The sequence below is a fragment of the Notamacropus eugenii genome, chromosome 2, assembly GCF_028372415.1.
Source record: "Notamacropus eugenii isolate mMacEug1 chromosome 2, mMacEug1.pri_v2, whole genome shotgun sequence".
In the NCBI taxonomy this organism is placed as follows: Eukaryota; Metazoa; Chordata; class Mammalia; order Diprotodontia; family Macropodidae; genus Notamacropus; species Notamacropus eugenii.
In genome coordinates, this window is record NC_092873.1 from 191,089,323 (window position 1) to 191,110,738 (window position 21,416).

The 21,416-nt window shown below is 37.5% G+C and overlaps 1 protein-coding gene and 1 long non-coding RNA gene across 2 annotated transcripts in view; one reads left to right on the forward strand and one right to left on the reverse strand.

Annotated features, from left to right (window-relative positions):
• Window positions 1-6,725: 6,725 nt before the first annotated feature.
• On the reverse strand, window positions 6,726-20,780 carry LOC140526664 (uncharacterized). The gene is made up of 3 exons (XR_011974467.1): window positions 20,483-20,780; window positions 13,607-13,699; window positions 6,726-7,288 (listed from the first exon to the last, which is right to left on the reverse strand). It is a non-coding gene; the product is annotated as an uncharacterized lncRNA (long non-coding RNA).
• Window positions 9,369-21,416, forward strand: part of SLC16A10 (solute carrier family 16 member 10) — a 152,601-nt gene continuing 140,553 nt past the window's right edge. The window contains exon 1 of the mRNA XM_072643062.1: window positions 9,369-9,385. The gene's annotated coding sequence lies outside the window, so the exon portion shown is untranslated. The remainder of the gene's footprint in view (window positions 9,386-21,416) is intronic.

A 21,416-nucleotide genomic window follows, 5' to 3' on the forward strand; every position in this document is an offset into this window, starting at 1 on the left:
AAAGAGATCTCAAATGAAAAATCCTAGGGATGTTATAGCTAAATTTCAGAGCTCCAACATCAAGGAGAAAGTTATTATAAAAAAATAGTATTTTATTTTTTCCAATTACATATAATGATAATTTTTAGCATTCTTTTTTAAAATAAAATTTTGAGTTCTAAATTTTCTCCCTCCCTGCCTTCCCTTCCTCCTTCCTAAGACAATAAGCAATTTTATATAGGTTATATATGTGCAATTCTATAAAATCTATTTTCGTATTAGTCTTGAGGAGAAAATATTGTAAGCAGCCAGAAAGAAACTGTTCAAATATCATGGAACCACAGACAGGATAACACAAAGTTTAGCAGCTTCAGCCTTAAAGGACTGCAGGGTTTAGAAAATGATATTCCAGAGGGCAAAGGAGATAGGAATGCAACCAAGAATCACCTACCCAGTGAAATTGAATATAGTCTTTCAAAGCAAAAAAAATTTACATTTAATGAAATAGAGGACTTCCAAGCATTCCTGATGAAAAGGCCAAAGTTGGATAGAACATTTGACTTTCAAATGCAATACTCAAGAGAAACATAAAAAGGTAAACAGGAAAGAGAAATCACAAGGATCTCAACACAGTTGAACAGTTTATAATCCTACATGAGAAAATGATACTTATAACTCATATGAAGTTTATCATTATTAGGGCAATTAGAAGGAGTATACATAGACAGAGGGCACAGTGGTGAGTTGAATATGATGGAATGATATACAAAAAATAAAATAAAATTAAGGGGTAAGAAAGAGGACTTCACTGGGAGAATGGGGAAGAGAGAGGTAGAATGGGGTAAGTTATCTCATACAAAAGAGGCACTAAAAAGTTTTTAGAGTATAGAGAAAGATGGGGAGCTATTCTCATAAGAATTGGCTCAAAGAAGGAATAACATACACACTTAGTTGGGTATAGAAGCTCTCTTACCCTACCCAAAAAAAAAAAAAAACAAGAGGGGAAAAGGTTAAGAGAAATGAGGTCTGATAGAAGGGAAAGTGGATTGGGCAAGGCAATAGTCAGAAGCAAAACAGTTTTGTGAATGGACAGGGTGAAAAGAGAAAGACAGAGGCAGAGAAAGAGAGACAGATAGAGACAGACAGAGAAAGGAAGAACACTAGCAGATAGGATATCAGGAAAGGCTTCGTTTGGGTACGTAGAATATATTTGTTGAATTTAGTTTAGAATATTTTACATTTATTTTTATTTTCATCTATTATAGCTTTTTTTTTCAGAGCAAAGTATCAATCTTTTCATCTCCACTAGATTGTAATTTCTACTAAAATCCAACCCTACTGTCTCACTGTGACATGGCGATGACCCTGGGTTCTTAAAGTCTATGCCAACAGAACACAGGGTCTGCCAAGCTGTAAAGGCTTAGTATAGTGGCCTTCCAAAAGAGATTGTATACATGCTATTCCAAGATCAACCTAGCTAAGTCTGGAGAGGCTCATTACCAGAGGCTGGTCATTACATGATGAAGACCATCTAGTAGGGCATAGAAGGGGCATTTATCTGTGACACTAGTGTTAACACTGAGTCAGTGGAAAGGGCATTATGGGTTAGTGGGTAGAGAAATGACCTCCCATTCAGGAAATCCTGCCTCCTTACCTCCAATGTTGTGTGAAGCTAGGCAAGTTACTTAACCCTTAGGTGACCCAGACAACTTTCTTAGACTATAAATTGCAAAGAAAATTGAACACCCCCTGCCCCCCATGCATTAGTAGAGGGAACATCTTCATTGGTAGTTTCCTATATTGGGTATATTCCATAAATGCATGTGTGTGTTTGTGTGTGCATGTGAATGTATGTATGTATATCCCCTAAGGTTCAGTCTCTTCTCATCAGAGGAAGGAATAGCCATATGCCATTCCTAGAGTACTGAACTAAGGACTAGACAAAGAGTTCTTAATCTAAGGTTCACAGATCCCAAAAGTGGTCTATGGATAGATTTCAAGGAATCCCTGAACTTGGATGGGGAAAAAATACATCTTTATTTTCATTAGCCTCTAACTGAAAATGTACATTTCTTTCAATTATGAATGTAGGTATGTAGCATTGTATGTAGCATGTAGTCTATGGCAGCCATGAATATGCTGCTGCATGATTCTGAATCATGAAATACAACAGTCTCTCTCATGGAAGACAGTACCAAAACATTTATTCAGATACCAGAAAGCTAAATCCCAACACCAGAAAGCCAAATCTACCATAGTGGAAAAAAAATCTATATAGCCTTTCCCCTGCTAGGGCCTTCCCACAAACCAGCTCCCTTAAACAAATCACAAACAAGCTCTCTCACTCACACTAACCAGCTGCCTGCTTCCCCTCTCCCTCAGTTCTGATTGCTCTGACCAATTGCCTCTCAGCTCTGCCTCTTCCTGTTCCACCCCTTCGTGTTCCACCTTTCCTGCTCTACCTCTTCCTGTTCTACCTGGTCAGTAAGCTCCTCCTACCACAGGCTCCATGTGACTCAGACTTCCATGTGACTCAGGAAGATCATATGGGTCTATTAATGGATGGGAAAGATCTTCCTATTTAAATTACCATTACATTCTTTAAATTACCATTACAAGGTAACACACTTAATTCTGAGAAGAGGTCCATAGGTTTCACCAGACTGCCAAAGGAGTCCATGACTTAAAAAGGTCAAGAACCCCTGGACCAGAGTATAAGTTTCTTGCAAACAGCAATCAGGGGTTATCTTTTTATATCTTCCTGAGTGACTAGCATAATGCCTTTACCATAGTAGGACTTAAAATTTGCTTTTGGAAGGAAGGAAGGAAGAAAGAAAGAAAGGAAGAAAGGAAGAAAGGAAGGAAGGAAGGAATGTTGAAAAGAAAATGCTTTTGAGGCACTTGGAAGAAAGCAGACCACTTAAATTCTTCAGTTTTCATCTGAAGGGGTCCTGCCAGGCTTAAGTATTAGCCTCCCTCCAGCTCTTTGTTTTTGTGCCAGGATCGTCAGCCAAGAGTCTGAGTTTAGTAAAACCACGGAAATTGAAAAGACAGAACAAATTACTGCAAGAGTCAGACATAAACAAGACATTAGGAGGCTGGGTGGACGTCCAGCAAGGATTTTCAGAAAAATCTTGACCAATGATTAATAAAAAGGAAGCACCTTCATGATTGTGGGTAGTCCTAGGTGCTGCTTTCTTTCCTCAGCTAGAAGAGAAACCTTCTTAGGATTGGATGATTGGTGAAGTCTTTGTTATCTAGGATTGTCGACATAAGACTGCCTGAATTTCTAGCTGATGATTATCACATGTGCAAAATGGGAAAGGACAAGGAAAGGAGAAAATAATCTATTGCTTCTGATAAAATTGACTCATTTCTTTTGGACAAACACCCAGCCCTTCTGCCAGTTCCCTCTGTCTTCTTGCCTCTTGTATGCACCAGAGGTGTTTTCTTATGTGTAGTATTTAATAATAGCCATTGGGAGGTTTGAGAGTGTAATTCTGGTTCCGGTGAGCATAAGATAAATTCTTAGTAGGTAGGGCACACTGAAGTGCAGTGATCAGAAAACTAATTACATATTCTTGAGGGGTCCCCTGATGAATATGTAGTAGTTATCAATGGGTTCAGAAAGAAGGATGTTAATATTCCTTCCACAACCAGGCAGGAATGAAATGGTCCAGGAAATCTATTTATTTCAATGTATTTCATTTCCATAACCATTTTTCCCTGAAAGTATACTGAGCTAGTGCATGCAGAGTCCTGGGTACAACTTCTCTACTCTGCTTAGGAGACCTGATTATGGAGTCCCAGAACCACATAATGTTACAACAAGCTGAAAAGATCCTCAGAATCATGTAGAACAATGCCTCTATTTTATAAATGAGGTAACAATCTGAGAAGTGCTTGTCCAAAGTTCTTTAGCTAGTCAATGACTAAATGGGGATTAGACCCAGACTTTCCTGTCTCTGAGTCCAGAGTTCTTTCACCCTGCCTTCCTTCTGGGCAAGCTGGTGATGCCCCACTCCACCACATCTCTAGCCCCTCCAAAGTTGGAAGTCCAGTGAGGAGTATGTTGGAGGGAACTGGTCTAGGGTATAAAAAAGTAGTGGGGAAAAGTACACGACATACTTTAAAGTTTAATCTGCATTAACTTCTTTTCCTTTACTTTCTTAAACCTAGGCAATCAACAAAACAATAAATTGAAGCCTAGATTTTTAGAATTTGCCCACACTGAAAATCTGACATTTGATTCTGTTAGTAATATGAGTTGTCTCCAGCATACTATTGTCTGGAAGGTATTATTTAATCCAAAATATCTGTTTTGCATCACTGACCCCTTTGGCAGTCAGCTAAAGCCTCTGAACCACTTCTCAGAATAAAATTTTTAAGATTATTGGTCAAGATTTATCTGAAAATCCCTGCTGGAAATGAATCCAATTTCCTAAGTAATGCATTATTTAAACTATGGGTATATAATATATATTTGTTTCATTACAGAGCCCTTTAATATTCTGGTAAAGCAAATGGACCCTTTTCATGAAAATGTTTTTAGGTGCATAAAATAAAATATATAAGATTACAAATGAAGCAATTATATTTAAATAAAAAATGTAATTTTTTTCCCCATCCATTTTCTCAGACCCTTTTGTGATCCATGGACATTAGGTTAAGCACCACTGATCTAATCCAAGCCCTTCATTTAACCTAGATATTAGAGTGACTGCTATGGGGCATGTAGTATTCGTAGCAGAGCTGGGAATTAATTGTACCTAAGGTCTTTGACTCCAAATCCAGGATTCTTCTACTCTACCTTGGAACACATCTCTCTTCAAAGTATCCTGCAGGCTTTGCAGAGGTAAGGAAGTCCCTGATGTTCAGACTTTTAAAAATATATTGGTCAGTTATGCTGATTTTTTTCAATTATTTTTCTTCTTTTGTTTCTAAAAATATTATTTATTATGTGAGACAGCTCTTTAGGAGAAGGAGGGATAGTAGGGAGAAACTATGGTGACATTAAAAAAAGATGTCAATAAAAACTCATTTAAAAAAACAAACAAAACAAAGCAACCTCCAGACTTGCAATAAGCTACCTGTAATAACTCTTGGTCAAATTAAATCCAAGATGGCCTAAGAATTATCCTGTTCCAATTTAGTTGAATAAGTCTCCTTTTTTGCTCAGCAACTGCAATTCTGTTGTTTTGCTAGGGTGACTTTGATCTGCTTTAAAAGTTACCTAGCTCTGGATTATGCAGTATTACCACAAATCCCAGATGGAGATGTTTGTTTTTGTTATCCTAGTTGGATAGATGGAGTGGATCAGGTGTCATGTTTAAGGAGAAGTAGCAGTTTAATTTTTAAAAATAATAAAATAAACAAAACTCCATCCCTTTTTCTGGACATACTAACCAGAGGCACAACTACCAACCCTCTCTTTCTGTGCAGAGTTGTGATTACTCAGGGAGTTTTGTATCCCCCTAGCAGAATCTGGCAAGTAAATGGGGAGACCAAGAGTATGGTAGAAGGAAGGCTAGACAGTGTTTTTAAAAAAAGGACCACCTGAGGCTCATAAACTTGAGGGATTTCTTTCCTGTAGCTAATAGAATCACTCACTCAAAGTTACACTATATTCATACCACCGTTATTAGCCTATAATGCTCAAAATCTACCCCACCCCTAGACAAAAACACAGCTGTCCCATCCTTTATTTCATATACTCCTCATGCTACCTGTTACTCTTATTCAGACCAGCTTTCAATCCAGATGCTAAAATGTATTAACTGTGCGACCTTGGGCAGATCATGTAACCTTTTGGGGCCTCAGTTTCCTCATCATTGAGATTAAACTGAAAACTTCCTGAGATCTCTTCCAGCTGCAACAGTCTCTAAATTTGCCTTAAAATTTAAAGTTAGTGACGACTGCCTTTCACATAGAACTTTAAAGTCTACATACTTTCCCTACATGATCTCATTTAATCCTAAAAACAACCCCGTAAAGTACTAATGCAGGTATTATCATCCCCTTTTATTGAAGATGGGCTAATATTTAGAGAGGGGAGAAGTGACTTGCTTAAAGTCATGCAACTAATTAATTGGCCAGGCAGGGACTCAAGGGTCTCCTGACTCAAAATCCAGTTCTCTTTCTATAGCAAAATACTGCTATAAATTGATCATTTTAATAAAAATTCACATTTCTCTGCTCTGTTAAAGTTTATGCAGCATTTTCCTCACAACACCATTGTGAAGCAGAGTGAGGATTCCATTTTATACATACTAGAAACAGAGACTATGAGAGTTTATGTGTGATGAGGAGGAAAGAGGACATGTTCCATAGTCAGAGAATGAGTTCAAATTCTACCTCTGATTTAACTTACTTAAGTAACTTAGACTACTTGGGCCTCAGTTTCCACATCTGTAATTAAATGGCCTCTGAGGTTCCCTCCAATTCTAGATCTATAACTTGCCTTCTCTACTCCCAGTACTAGGAAGTATCAGAACCAGGATATAAACCCAGATCTTTTGACTCCAAGTTCCAAATTGTGCCCTGCTACCTGTAGCAGATTACCTACCTGTAGTAATATTAAAGCAGATACCAAACCAAAGTGTCAAAACCAAAGACAAATGTGAAACAAACATTTCTTTCCCTTAAAGAACTTATACTCTATCAGGGAAAGGACTTGTACAAATATAAGTATATATAAAGGAAACAGAAGTTAATTTGTTTTGGCTGGGGAAGAGAGATCACTACAGATGTGGGAGACTCAAGAAAACTTTCATACAAATGAGCTCAGCTTTGAATGTTTTCTGGGACTATTTGAATATTTATACCAACAGAGATATTTTGAGTTTCCATTTTGATTTTCCTTTTTGTTTCTGATGCCTTTTAGTTTAATTTCTGGATATATGCACTCCACTCCCCAACCCCACCCCAGAAATCCAACCCTTTCTTATAACAAAGATTTTCTATTTTTCTTGCTCTTGCATTTGTCACGTTTTGAGACTTCTCCTTTCATGGTAGGTTGCCACCCATGCTTTGCTCTTCAGAAGTCATCTGTGGGCACGGCAGATTTAAAGTTAATCCTTGAAAAGATCTGGAAAATCTGAGCAATCTGGAAATTTTGATTGCTTTCTTTCACTGTCTTTGAGACTGATGGACAGCTTGCTGGGTGTGTTTTTAGATGCTTTTAAACTAGGCCTATTTCTTTTTCTGAAACTGAGATGCCTTTAGAATTCTCTTCTGATATTCAACTGGGTGTATATGTTCCCTTGGTTTCCAAATTCTGCTCTGGTTGTTGGAGTTGCTTGGTTCATCTCTTCTTGGTTTCCAAGAAAAAACAAGAACAAAAAAAGCTAGTAACGGCTAGCGTATGACCTCAATGGTAAATATTTCCTGCCAGAAGCAGTGGGGGAGGGGAGTAGTGCAGCCTATACCATGAGCAAATAAAATCACTTTTTCACAATGTAGCTAAGTCACAGAGATCGATCATTCTGGAAGTCAGAGCCAAGAACACCTAATTCACTCACACACTGCCAAGGGCAAGCTCCTTAACCAAGAAGCAAAAAGGTAATGTCACTCAGGGGAACAAGCTTGTTTCTAAAAGCAGGTGCGGGGGGGGGGGGGGCTAAGACTTCACTAGGGCTCCTACGGGAGGCAGGAGCAGATGTGACTGACTGCACAAAGATGAGGAAATAGAAACTAGAGTCACTGAGGTGGGGGTGGGGGAGTCACAGGGTCTGGAGCAGGACAGGAGAAAGTTAAGAGGAAGCAAGAATATTGAGGATACTATAGAAACAAAAGAACCATGTCTGGAGAGCTGTAGCTTGATCTAAAAACGATGGGGTGGCGGTGGGGGGGTGCTTTAGGGAATTATCCCGAAGTTTCAGATCTAAACCAGGAATCCATCTCTAGGTTAAGACTAGAAATCTTGTACTCAGAATTCCAATCCCGGTCCTATACTTCTCTGTGTGACCTGAGGCAACTTAATCTCATTGTGGTTAAATGGAATACTGTAATAATATCACTAGATGTCCACATCTGGATACAATTTACTCTTTACGTGAAGATTGTCACCGTGAAACATGGCTGCATTGTCATAATGGATGCAAATTCCCAATTGCAAGGTACTTCAAAATCCCTCTGGGGAAAAAATAGATAATGGTGTTGAACAAACATTCCCTTTCTGTGGAGAATGTTGTCATCACAAATGAGAGCCACTAGTTAAATTATAACTATATACTCCGGTGCTTACTTAGCTATGGTCACATGGCACTCCCCCCCCTCCAACCCCACATCCTGTTTTCTGCTTATTCAGCAGTGGTAGCTATTAAACAGCTAATTTATAGTTAAATTCATTACCTTTTGTGTCCCAAGAGGCCAAAAATAATCACAACAAATCTAAGCACCATATTTGATATCAGAGAATTTGGTTGAATCCGAACCTGGGTTCAGATACATTTTTTTTTTTTTACTGTGTTACCTTCAGCAAGTCCTTTTTAACTTTCTAGATTTCCCCCGTTTCTTCTTCTGTAAAATGAACTAAAGCAGGGTTTTTTAAGACTTTATATGTAGTGGACCCCTCTGGCAGTCTGGTAAAATCTATGGACTCCTCAGGATAATGGTTTTAAATTTACAAAATAAGATACATAGCATTACAAAGGAAAGCAATTATATTGAAACAGTTATCAAATCATTAAGTAATAAATGAATTTATAGATCCCAGGTTAAGAATCCTTGAACAAGGTGGTCTCTTGGGTCTCTTCTGGTTCTGAAATCTATGATCCTCTGAACTCCATCAGCTCTGTCCATCATAAAATGATCAATAACTAGGCAAGTGCAATAAAGAGGGATTTTAAAAAACCTTTCATTTTGATTAGCAGACTCCTTACCACTGGTTAAGTCAAGGCTGAAATCTCAGATTGACATATGGACAAAAACCAAGGTTCAGAAGAATTTATCCGTTTGCTCAGTCAGTAGGGAGGCAACATTTAACATTCAAAGTATTCATGGGACCATATCCTTGTTATGATTACAACTGTTTTTCAGTGGTAATAAGCATTAGTATTGAAATAATTTACCTGAGGGTACTTCAAGGTTTCCAAAACCTATATTCTCTACAAATAAAAGCAAACTAGTTTGAGGGTAGTCATCTTGGTTTTCTTTCTCCCTCCTTTTTAAAAGGGAAATTTTCTGGCACTATGGACATAATTGCTATTTTCATATACAGTATTACTTCTAATTAGGAACCATAGAGTTTGGAGGTGGTCATTATTATTGTAGGATCAAAGATGTAGAGATGGAAGGGATGTTAGAGGTTAGTCTGCCCCCTTCATTTAAGATGAGAAAACTGAAGCCCAGAGAAGCTGACATCTAAACATCTTTATTTTGCAGATCAAGAAATTGAAGCTCAGAGGTGAGTAAATTCCCTGGTGTCACACTGGTAGCAAATGGCAGAATTATGATTCACACTCAGGCCCAGTTACTCCAGAGTGAATAATACTCTTTTCCCCCACTATCCTGTTTCTCTATGTGTAACACTCAACACAGGACAAATATGCACAAAGGAGGTACTGGATAAATGTTTGTTGAATGACTGAAGATATTTTTCAGTGTCACCTACCATTTCAAAGAGCTAGCTCAGAATACTGCACTCAAATAGAGACCAAAGTTCACTTCTCTTGTCTTTAATCCTTGCAAATATGGGGGAGTATGGGTTGTTTTTGTGTGTTTTTTTTTTTTTAGTAGTTCATGCATCAGTGTCTCTGAAAATACTTTTGATCTACTTTCAGAAAATGCAGCCTTCAAAACACTAGGAAATATGAATAAAATTCCATACAAACTGGAATTTATTTTCAGATTAGACTAGGCCATATAGTGCAATTGGTCAGACTCTGATGCTGATTTTCTTCAGAGGACAAAGCTGTTTCATAGACACTGGGTTAACATTTATCCCTCTCTGTAAGATCCATTGCACATCCCCTTGGTCTCAAGGGGGAATATAAGAATTTAAGATGGTTTGGCACAAATAAAGCCTCACAACTGAAAAAATAACGTAGAATCCTGGAACATGAGTCTTCGAAGGGACCTTAGAGATAACTGTCATATTTCTAGGTGAGGAAACAGAAGCCCAAAATGGTGAAGTGACTTGTCCAAGGTTACGCAGTTAATTAGTAGTAGAGCCAGGATAAGAAACTCAGGTGTTTTAGCTCCCCATACACTGTATCACAACAGCTTAAAGTCTTTACTTTGCTTTTGTTTAGTTATTTCAGTCATGTCTGACTCTTTGTGACTCTATTTGGGTTCCTCTTGACAGAGATACTGGAGTTTTGCCATTTCCTTCTCCAGCTCATTTTATAGATGAGGAACTGAGACAAACAGAGTTAAATGACTTGCCTAAGGTCACACAGCTAGTAAGTTTCTGAGACCATATTTGAGCTCATGAAAATGAGACTTCCTGACTCCAGGACTTCCTGACTTCCACATCCTATCAGCTAAGCCCCTCCTTTTACTTTACTACTATGGATCAATTGCTTTCAATTTTACAGATGAAGATGAGCATATGTTGAAAGCTCTCAACAACATGAAAGTGAAATGCACACATCTTTTCATTTCTAAAAAATAATTCTAATCTATTCTTTTTAAATAATATTTCAGGGACAAAGGAAAAGGCTTCTGGCAATGTGGACTTCTGAGCAGGATGTTCCAATATAGGGGAAACTTTATCTGTGCACTTAGAAAGCTTTAATATTGTTATTTCCTCATTTAGACATAACCCTATGCTCATCTATTATGTAAGACAGTTGACAGTGCTTCTTGCTGGTGAAATGAGGATGATAATATCTTCCCAGTTAGGAAATCAGCCTGTAATAGAATCCTCTCTACAACAGATGGTTAGAATCAATCCATCAGCAAGTATTTATTGAATGTTTCTTATGTGCTCAAGAGATTACTTGTAAGTGATAAGGGGGAGTTCCAACCCCAAAATAACACTTCAAACTAAAGACCTTCATAGGATCAGAGATATAGAGGTGGAAGGGAAGCTGGAAGATACCTAGTGCAATATATTCATTTCATGGATGAGCAAATTGAGGCTTAGAAAGATTAAGTCACTTGCTGGCTTCCCTAAAGGCACACAGTCTTATAAATATCAGAAGCTGGATCCCAAGAAGCAATCTATCCACTCTGCTTCATATGTTCAGAAGCCTTGGAATATAGAATTGAATGAGCACTGAGGCAGGAGTCAGGAAGCCCAAGTTCCAGCCTTGATTCTGTCACAAACTAGCCAGGTGACCTTGGGCAAGTTGTTTCACAGTTCCTATATCTTTAGATGATGGAGTTGGACTGGACACTTGTAAGACATTTTCAGACTCTAAAAATCTCCATTCTTCCTACTGCTTTCATTTTACAGACTTAATATTGTCTTATAACTAAAGGAGAATACATTCTTTTTTTAAAATAGTTGATCTTTAAAAATTTTTATTTTCAGTTCCAAGTTCTCTCCCTCCCCCTCTCCCACTCTACTACTCATTGAGAAGTCAAGAAATATGATACTCATTATATATGAAGTCATGTAAAATATATTTCTGCATTAGCCATGATAAAAAAGCAAGGAAAATAAAAAAAGGAAATACAAATATGCTTCAATCTACACTCTGAGACCATAAGTTTTCCTTCTAGAGGTGGCTAACATTTTACATCATGAGTCCTTTGAAGCTGTACTGAATTACTGTATTGATCAGTTATCAGTAGTCGGTTAGCTTTACACTATTGTGATTGCTTCATAGATTATTCTCCTGCTTCTGTTCACTTCACTTTTCATCAATTCAGATAAGTTTTCCTAGTTTTTTCTGAAATTATCTGTCATCATTTCTTTTCAGTACAAAAGTATTCCATCACATTCATATATCATAACTTGTTCAGTCATTCTCGAATTGAGGGGTATCCCCTCATTTTCCAAATTTTTGCCACCACAAAAAGAACTGCCATAAATATTTTTGTATATATGAGTCTTTTTCCCTTTTCTTTGATCTTCTTGGGATACAGACCTAATAGAGGTATTTCTGGGTCAAAGGGTATGCACAATTTTATAACCCTTTCGGCATAGTTCCAAATATCTCTCCAGAATGGTTGGACTAGTTTCCAGCTCTACCAGCAGTGCATCACTGTACCTATTTTCCCAAATCCCCTTTGACATTTGTAATTTTCCTTTTTGACATCTTAACCAATCTGATGGGCGTGAGGTGGTACCTCAGAGTTGTTTTAATTTCCATTTCTCTATTAATGATTTAGAACATTTTTAATAGGACTGTTGATAGTTTTGATTTCTTCCTCTGAAAACCCCATTCATATCCTTTGACCATTTATCATTTGGGGAATGGTTCATATTTTTATTAGTTTGTCTTGCAGAATATATTCTTATAACTCCCAGCATGATGCAGGGGAAAAAGCCTTAGATTTGGTGTCTGAGGACTTGGATTCAAATCTTGTCTCTTCTGCTATCTGTTATATTCCTTGAGTATCATCTATCCTCTCCTGGCCTCAGTTTCCTCATCTATATAATGAGGGGGAATGGAATAGATGACCTCTAAGGTCTCTTACAATTGTAAATGAATGATATTGTGATTTGGCTTTACTTATTCACTAAATAAAGGCACTTTAAAAGTCATTCTCCTAAAAATAAGGGACCAAACGTGTCAGTCCTCTCCAGATGAGAACATCAGAATCAACCATCTGCAAAGTAATGATTAGCAAAGTTTGGTTTTAGATTTTCCTTTCCTTCCATTGTTGCTGTTGTTCAGACATTACAGTCAGTCATAACTCTTTGACTGGGTTTTCCTGGCAAAGATATTGGAATAGTTTGCCATTTTCTTCTTCAATTCATTTTACAGATGAGGAAACTGGAGTCAAACGGAGTTAAGTAACTTGCTAAGGGTCATATACCTAATAAGTGTCTGAGGCTAGATTTGAACTCACAAAGAAGAGTCTTCTTGACTCCAGACTCAGCATTGCACCAGCTAGTTGCCCTTTCTTTCCATTAGCATGTCCTGGAACCACATGCCCTGTTCTCATTCTGCCTCGACTATTTTAGGGCAAAATTTCTGGGTTTTTTTTCAAGCCTTTATAATACAGTCATTTTCACATTTTAACTGACAAATAATGTCATACCAACTACAATTCATTTTCTCCCCACTTTAGATCTCTTCCTCTCCCTTTTTGTTTGTCTCTTCTCACTTTGTCATAGTAAGTTAATGTAAAGCCAATCACAGGCGGTACACCTGAGAATTGCTGCTGTGAAAGATTTCAAGGGTCTAATCGCATAGTATAATGAACTTGCTATTTATTCAACCACAAACTAAGCATTGTTCAAGAAAGTAAAGCATGACATTCATAGCAACGTCCTTAAATAAAACTAACATCATTCAATCAGTACATATCTCATAACAATAGCAATGTAAAACATATCATTCAAGCAATATCAAATATCTAGTAAAATTCTTTTTCAAAGTACCGCATCATCCACCCCTAGGAAACTGTAAGAACAATCTTCCTAATATCAAGTGTCCAAGTAAAGTCCCCTTTCATCCTAAATCAGAGTGGACTTCCAAATCTCATGGCTCTCTCTCTGTGGGCTTACCACTCCTGAATCCTGCCTGGATTCACATGTAGTCAGCTGCTCCTGCTCCATGTCTCAGCTCATGGGGGCTGCTCAACTCTGTAGCTTCTGTTTCTGAGAAAACAAAGTTCAGCAGGGCAACAACAATATTAACACACTGCCAACACCATTATCTCAATTCATTCATAAAGATCCACAGACAGGACTTCTGTCTGAGAAATCAACACAGATCAACAGACAGGGCTTCCTCCCAGCTCTCAGAATTCTTCCTCTCAGCTCTCTTCTTCTCAAAGCTGGCTCTCTTCACATCTGCTTCTCTCAGCTCTGGCTCTCTTTATATAGAATTCTAGTCATCATCTGATTGGTTAGAGCCCACTTGAACATGTCTGATTGGTTAAAACTCTCTCTACTATATATACACAGACACAGACACACACAGACACACACACACACACACTCTGTTTCTTGTAAAAGACTCTTGATTAATCAAAAGCAAGATTCAATCAGAGGTACTTGATTGTCTAAAACAAAAACAACAAAAGATCCTACTTTGCTTGCCATTATAGTTACTGACAAAACAGAGATTAGAACCCAGATCTTCTGATTCTCAGGTCAATACTCTTTTCATGTTTAATAAATCTTATAGTATTTTGTTTAGGAAATAAAGCTCTAGATTATCTTCTCAAGAATGACAAGGAGTGTTGCCACTTACTGTGTTAAATTCTGCATATTTTTTTAAAATTTTATTTGTTTTCGGTGTTCTACAATCACTTCCATATAACTTAGAATTTTTCCCCTCCCTTCCCCTTTCCCTCCTCTCTCCCCTCTCCCTCCCCCCTCCCTTCCTAAGACGGCATACAATTTTATATAAGCTCTACACATACATTCCTATTAAATACATTTTCACCTTAGTCATGTTGCATAGAAGAATTAAAATGAATGGGAGAAATCATAAAACAAACCACAACGTAATACAAAAGAAAATGATCTGCTGCATTCTGTTATCGAATTCCATAGTTCTTTCTCTGGACATGGAAGGCATTTTGCCTTAGGAGACCATTGGGAATTTTTTAAGCTCTTGCATTGCAATGAAGTTGTAAGTTTACCAGAAAAATTTCTCACACACTGTGGTTGTTGCTGTGTACAAAGTTCTCCTGGTTCTGCTCCTTTCACTCAGCTTCAGTTCCTATAAGTCTTTCCAGGCCTCTCTGAAGCCTTCCTGTTCATCATTTCTTATAGCACAATAGTATTCCATTAACATTCATATACTACAATTTATTCAGCCATTCCCCAGCTGATGGCCATCCCCTTGATTTCCAATTTTTGGCCACCACAAAGAGTGCTGCTATAAATATTTTTGTACATGTGGGACCCTTTCCCATTTTTATGATCTCTTGGGGATATAATCCTAGAAACAATATTTCTGGGTCAAAGGGTATGCACATTTTTGTAGCTCTTTTGGCATAGTTCCAAATTGCTCTTCAGAATGATTAGATCAGCTCACAGCTCCACCAACAATGAATTAGTGTTCCAACTCTTCCACATCTTCTCCAACATTTATTATCTCCCTGTTCTGTCATGTTAGCCAAACTGATGTGGTATCTCAGAGTTGTTTTGATTTGCATCTCTCTAATCAATAGTGATTTAGAGCATTTTTTCATATGACTATAGATAGTTTTAATTTCTTCCTCTGAAAACTGCCTATTCATATCCTTTGACCATTTATCAATTGGGGAATGACTTGCATTCTTATACATTTGACTCAATTCTCTGTATATTTTAGAAATGATTTATTTTAAGTGAGAATTGACAGACTAATATGTCCAGAGAAGGGTTCATATGAATGTGAGGAATCTGAACATCATCTCATTTGAAAATGCTGGAGAAACCAGTAACATTTAGATAGGAATAGCAAAAAAGGTGGAACATTTTAGCTAGTTGTCTTAAAAAAATATGAAGAAATTATCTTGTTCAGTAGTGCTCCAGAAGACAGAATTAGTAACCAACTGTGAAAGCTACAAGAAATCAGATTTTAGTTTAATATGAGAAAAACAAACAAACCCTAAACCTTTTTTTTTCTAACAAGCTGGGATCCCCAACAATGGAATTGGTTACCTAGATATTATCTCCGTTGAAAAGGAGGCTACCTCTCGGGGTTAATATGAAAGGAATTAGTGTTTTGGGTCTGAGGCTGGATTAGATGACATCTGATGTTCTTTGAACTTTAAGATTTTTATGAAGAATTAATGGAATTGTATGAAGAATAAGAAAATGTGAAAAAATATAACCATGGGCTGATTCTAGAAAGTGACTTGATTCTTAATAATGAAAAGAAGTTGGCAAATATAAATTTTGTTTTCATGATGGGTCTGAGGATACGAGCTCTATTTTTGTAAGTAGTTACACTTTTGAGAATCAAATGAGCTAATATTTCTAAAGTCCTTAGGGCAGTGAACTGGCACACAGTAGGTATTTAATGAATGCTTGTCTCCACTCCACCACCCACATCTGCTTTCTGAGGTATTCATTATAAACAAGGTGCAGGAGAATACAGGATCCAAAGAATGAACCTAAGTATCTGGATAGGAATTTAGACAATATCATGCTCTGGAACTGAAGGTCATAAGAATGTATAGAAAATCAAAAACCACTGGTCCTGCTTCCAGCCCAGCCCCCACAGCCATCAGCTAGGCAAACAGTTTTTCTATGAAAAAGAAAACAGTCTACCAACTGCCAACTGCCAGTCTACTTCTACTCCAAGGGTAGTGGCAAACCAGCTTAGCTAAGGAAGCAAGGCACTCTGAGGGAAAGATAGGAGGCAGCATGTGCTACTCAATTAAACCACTCACTACTGTCCTTGACCACCACGTCCCCTCAGAACTTGACAAAAACACAATAAGACCCTGACCCCAAGAGCTTTGGAGATAGCAATGTCTCAAAAATCACCAGCCCTGGTTCCATTCTCCTTTCCCCATCATCCAAAAATCATTAAGGGAAGCAAACATTGTAGAGACAGGGCCCACTTTCCTCCTATTACCAGCAACAGCTGGGGACCAACTGCTACTAACAGATAGGCACAAGAACTCTGGGAATAGTAGCATACTCTCTTCCATATCTGTACCATCATCTGGACAAGCAGTTTCTGTGGAGAATAAGCCAACCATACCCACCAACTGCCAAGTAACCCCCCACCCCCCAACAGGCAGGCAAGCTAGCTTAGCTAAAGAAGCAAAGCACCCTGAGGGAGAGATAGGAGTCAGCATGTGCCAGAAAAGTCACAATACTACTATCACCTTGGTCACCATCTTTCCTCAGACCCTAATGGAGACAGCCCAGGATCCTGAGTTCACGAGTTTTGGAAATAACAACCTTTCCAGTCCAGTGATCTCAGCCATCATCCTGGGAAGCAACCTCCCTACAAAGAGAGATGTAGTCTGGTATCTGACCCCACAGGCACTACAGCCACATCTGTTGAAGATCTAGAAGAGAAAGGTCTTGCCACCCAAGTCTCTGGCACTGTCAAATGGTTCAGCATCAGAAAATGAAACAATTTTATCAGAGGAAATGATGTAACATATATTAGTGTTCCTGTCCTTTCCTAATCCCCTCCAACACTAACTATTCCCATCCCATCTGAGGTGAAACCTCAGAGTTGTGAAAAAGAACTAGAAGAAGCTAAAGTAAAATACATATAAAATGGAAACGTCATAATAGTAGTCCATGTGTGGAGGGTGTCTGCATGGAGTCTAGAAAGTGAAGTACCCAATAGTAAGAACTGTTTAGTGTTATCTAGTGCCGTTCAGGGGACCATAGATTTAGAAATATTAAAACCTCTCTCATTTGATGAAATAAGAAACTGAGGTCCAGAGAGATTACATGATTTACCCAACATCAAACAGTAAGTGACAAAGCTAGGATTTGAGCTTGAGTTCACATGAGTGACCCACTCTGCATTAGACAAGTCACTCAAATTTCTTTGGACCTCAGTTTCCCTTTCTGTAAAATAAAGGAGCTGTAGATGATCAAGGATCATTCCAGCTCTCAAAATCTGTAATCTAGTATTCTAGAGAAAAGGTATGTCACTCTATTAAGGAAGGGTTCTACAGATTATCATAGCCTGATTGTCATCCTATTACATAGCACTCCCTCAATACACTCTACAGTCTAGTCATACTGGCCTTTTTGCTGCTCCTTACATGTCACTCCATCTCTCATCTCCTTGCCTTTGTATTGGTTATACCCCATGACTGGAATGCTGTCCTCACCTCTCTGCCTCTATGAAATTCTGGTTTTCCTTCAAGGCTCAGCTCAAGTATCTCTTTCCTGGTTCCCAGACATGTTAGTGTTTTCCTTTCCAAGTTTACCTTGCACACATTTTGTATACAGCTATATATGTGTATGTTGTCTTCTCCATGAGAATGTGAGCTCCTTGAGGGGGTAGGAACTATTTTTCATTTGTCTTTGTATCCCCAATGCCTAACACAGTTCCTGGCACATGCTGTCGTTTGTCATTTTTCAGTTGTGATGGACTCTTTGTGACCCCATTTGGAGTTTTCCTGGCAAAATTACTGGAGTGTTTGCCATTTACTTCTCCAGCTCATTTTACAGATGAGGAAACTGAGGCAAGTGGGTTAAGTGACTTGCCCAGGGTCACACAGCTACTATGTGTAAGAGAAGCCAGATCTGAATTCATGAAAATGAGTCTTCCTGACTCCAGGCCTGTTGCTTTATTGACTCTACTACTTAAATGCTTATCAAAGTTTTTGATTGATTGATTGACTGCCTCTTAAGGTGATCCACTTCTTTTGCTCTGTCCTCATGCTAACCAAATTACCATTCGATACTAATTTTATTTCCCAAATTGACTTAATTCCTTCTTCTGTAAACAGGTGATACAACCACTTAAATCCATTTGGAAGTCTTATTTCTCAGTGTCAATAAATAAATTGTTATTCTGGTTTATGTATCACTTTCTTGTTAACTTGAGTAGGGTAAACTGATTCCCTCATATCTTGATCACCTCTGGGTAAAAAGTTCATAAGCTTGTAAAGCTAAGAACTAAATTATGGTTCTTTAAGGAACTTTAGTCCAAATCCCTCATTTTATAGATGAGGTACCTGAGGTCCAGAGAGCTAAATCAATTTTCTTAAGGTCACACCTGTAAGTAGGAGAGGAGAGGCTGGGATTTCAAACTAGGTCTTCTAACTCTAAATTCAGTGCTTTTCCCACAATATCATGCGGCTTCCTTTGCCAAAGTAAAGATACCCAGCCAGCTGGTCTCTCACTTTCTTCTTGATGCATACAAACTGTAACATTTGGCACTGAAATGCTGACAAAGCAACAGACTGCAAAAGAACTGTGAACAGTAATTTTTTCAAGGAAAAAAAGGAAAGAGGGAAGTTTTGAATAAAAGACCTTTTTTTTTTTTTTTTGAGACAACTCAAATTGTTTCAGTCTTTGGGGTTGATTAATTTGCTTAATATATGTAGTTAGAAATGCTAACTGGGTTGGAAATTGATGGTATGCCCCTCTATGGGGAATGGCTGAATAAGTTGTGATATATGATTGTGATGGAATACTATTGGGCTATAAGAAATGATAACAGAATGCTTTCAGAAAAACCTGGAAAGATTTACATGAATTGATGCTGAGTGAAGTGAACAGAGCCAGAAGAATGTTATACACAGTAACAGCAATATTGTAAAATGATCAGCTGTGAATGACTTAGCTATTCTCAGCAATATAATGATCTAAGACAACTCTGAAGGACTTATGATGAAAAATTATATCCATTCCCAGAGAAAGAACTGAACAAGCATACTTTTTTTTGCTTCATTTTTCTTGGGCTGTTTTTTTGTCCATGTTATTTTTTTTTAACAACATGACTAATATGGAAATATTTTTGCATTTCTACATATGTATAACCTATATCAAATTGCTTATTTTCTCAATGGGGGTTGGGAGGAAGAAAGAGAATTTTGAACTCAAAAATTTTAAAAATGAATGTTGAAAATTATGTTTACATATAATTGGTGAAAATTAAAATACCAAATAAAGGGGAAAAAAGAAATGATAACTGGGACCAGAATTTTATCAATAGTACCCATTCTTCACATGAAATGCAAACTATAAACTTATGTAAGTGAAAAATAAGAAGATTAAAATTTTGATCCAATGGGTACTCTTTCCTGTATATGTTAGACCTAAACTGAAACTCTCTCAGTCATTTATCCAGGGGTTGGTTGATCAATGACTTTAGCTTTTCTGGTGTTTTTAAAAATCATGATACATTTACATTTTCTTAGGCTGGTTTAGGCTTAACTACACCTGAAATCATGGGGACTACACCTGAAAGAAAACAAAAGAGTTGGTCTTTTGGCAGCAGCCACCTGAATCCTAAGGAAGGTTCTTGTAGCTAACATCTCAATTTCAACTTTTTCTTATAGAAGCACTATTTTTTTTCCTGTTTAACAAATGTTCCCTGTACAAAGTCCTTCTGTTGTGCCTCTTTTGATATGGAGGTGACCCTGGCTTTCACAACTTATGTCAGTGAAGCATAAGCTCTGATAGGTTCCTTCAGGCTAGAAAAACGTCAAGTATATTGGCAACACGTTGTCTGCTTTCTGAAAAAAAAATTAAGTACAAAAAGGCCCACCATCCATAGACTGTTCCATTGGTGGTAAATTTTCAACTAAAGTAATTTATGAATCAAAGAGAAATACAAAATGACTCTCAGTCCTGTATGGACCCTTTCTACCACTATAGTTAGTGTGACAGTGGCAGGAAAGTGGGAATGGGGCTCTAAGAATTACCCAGTTTCTTTAAAGATCTTTAAAGATTCTAAAGCTTCTTTAAAGATCAGTTTGAGTATTGGTACTCTAAATGTGAAATCCTTACCCAATTGGCCAGTGAGTGCATATTCTACTGGAAGAATGAAATTGTATCAATCTTGACATCCACTTTATATGTGAAACCAGAAGACATAAAGAAGTTGCAGTTACATAGAAGGATGACTCACAAATTTTCCTTAGAGGAGAAAATAAAGGAGTTTGTATTACTGTGCGTTCAAAGGCAAGAAGAAACAACCACTTCAAGGGGGTACTGGTTTATATAGTATTTATGATGAGCATTTGAAAAAATACCCCTCCCCCCAATCTTGAAGATAATTGAACAGCTATTGTAGCAGTTGGGAAGAAGTTGGGAGATTCTATGAAGAATTTCATAATTCTTCCAAATTAAATGAACATATACGTTAATACTCAGTGACGGTGCAAAAGTGAGAAGAACAAAAATATTGGAAAATCTGACTTAAGAGTAAGAAAAGGGAAAGGTTAAATGCTTGTAGACTATAGAGAAGCCTCATGCCTATGAAGAGAGAGGTCATAAGAAACACTGAATAACATTATATCAAAACTAAATTTATTTTATTCTAATAGACAAGAAATGTCATCACTTATCTGAATTAGTTATCTTTATACAATCAGATCTTTGACTTAGAGCAAAGATTCAAATTAATATCACTCTAGAGAAAAGAATACAATTGAGAAGATACAGCATGCAATTAAGAGACCTTCAACCTGATATAATTAAACAATGTTGACACAGAAAAATGAGAAACTAATTTAAGAACAGATCTCAATATAGACTATCTCCATTTTATAAGGAAACTTTACATATGTAAATAAATCACTTGCAAGGCCTAAAAACTGCCTGAGCAAGTAGATGCTTGATCAAGATATAGAGTAACCAAACACTGGTTTAAAATATAACTTATTTGTAAAGTCTTAAAGATAATGAATGTAGAAGATTATAATCAGCATTGCCTCATAAA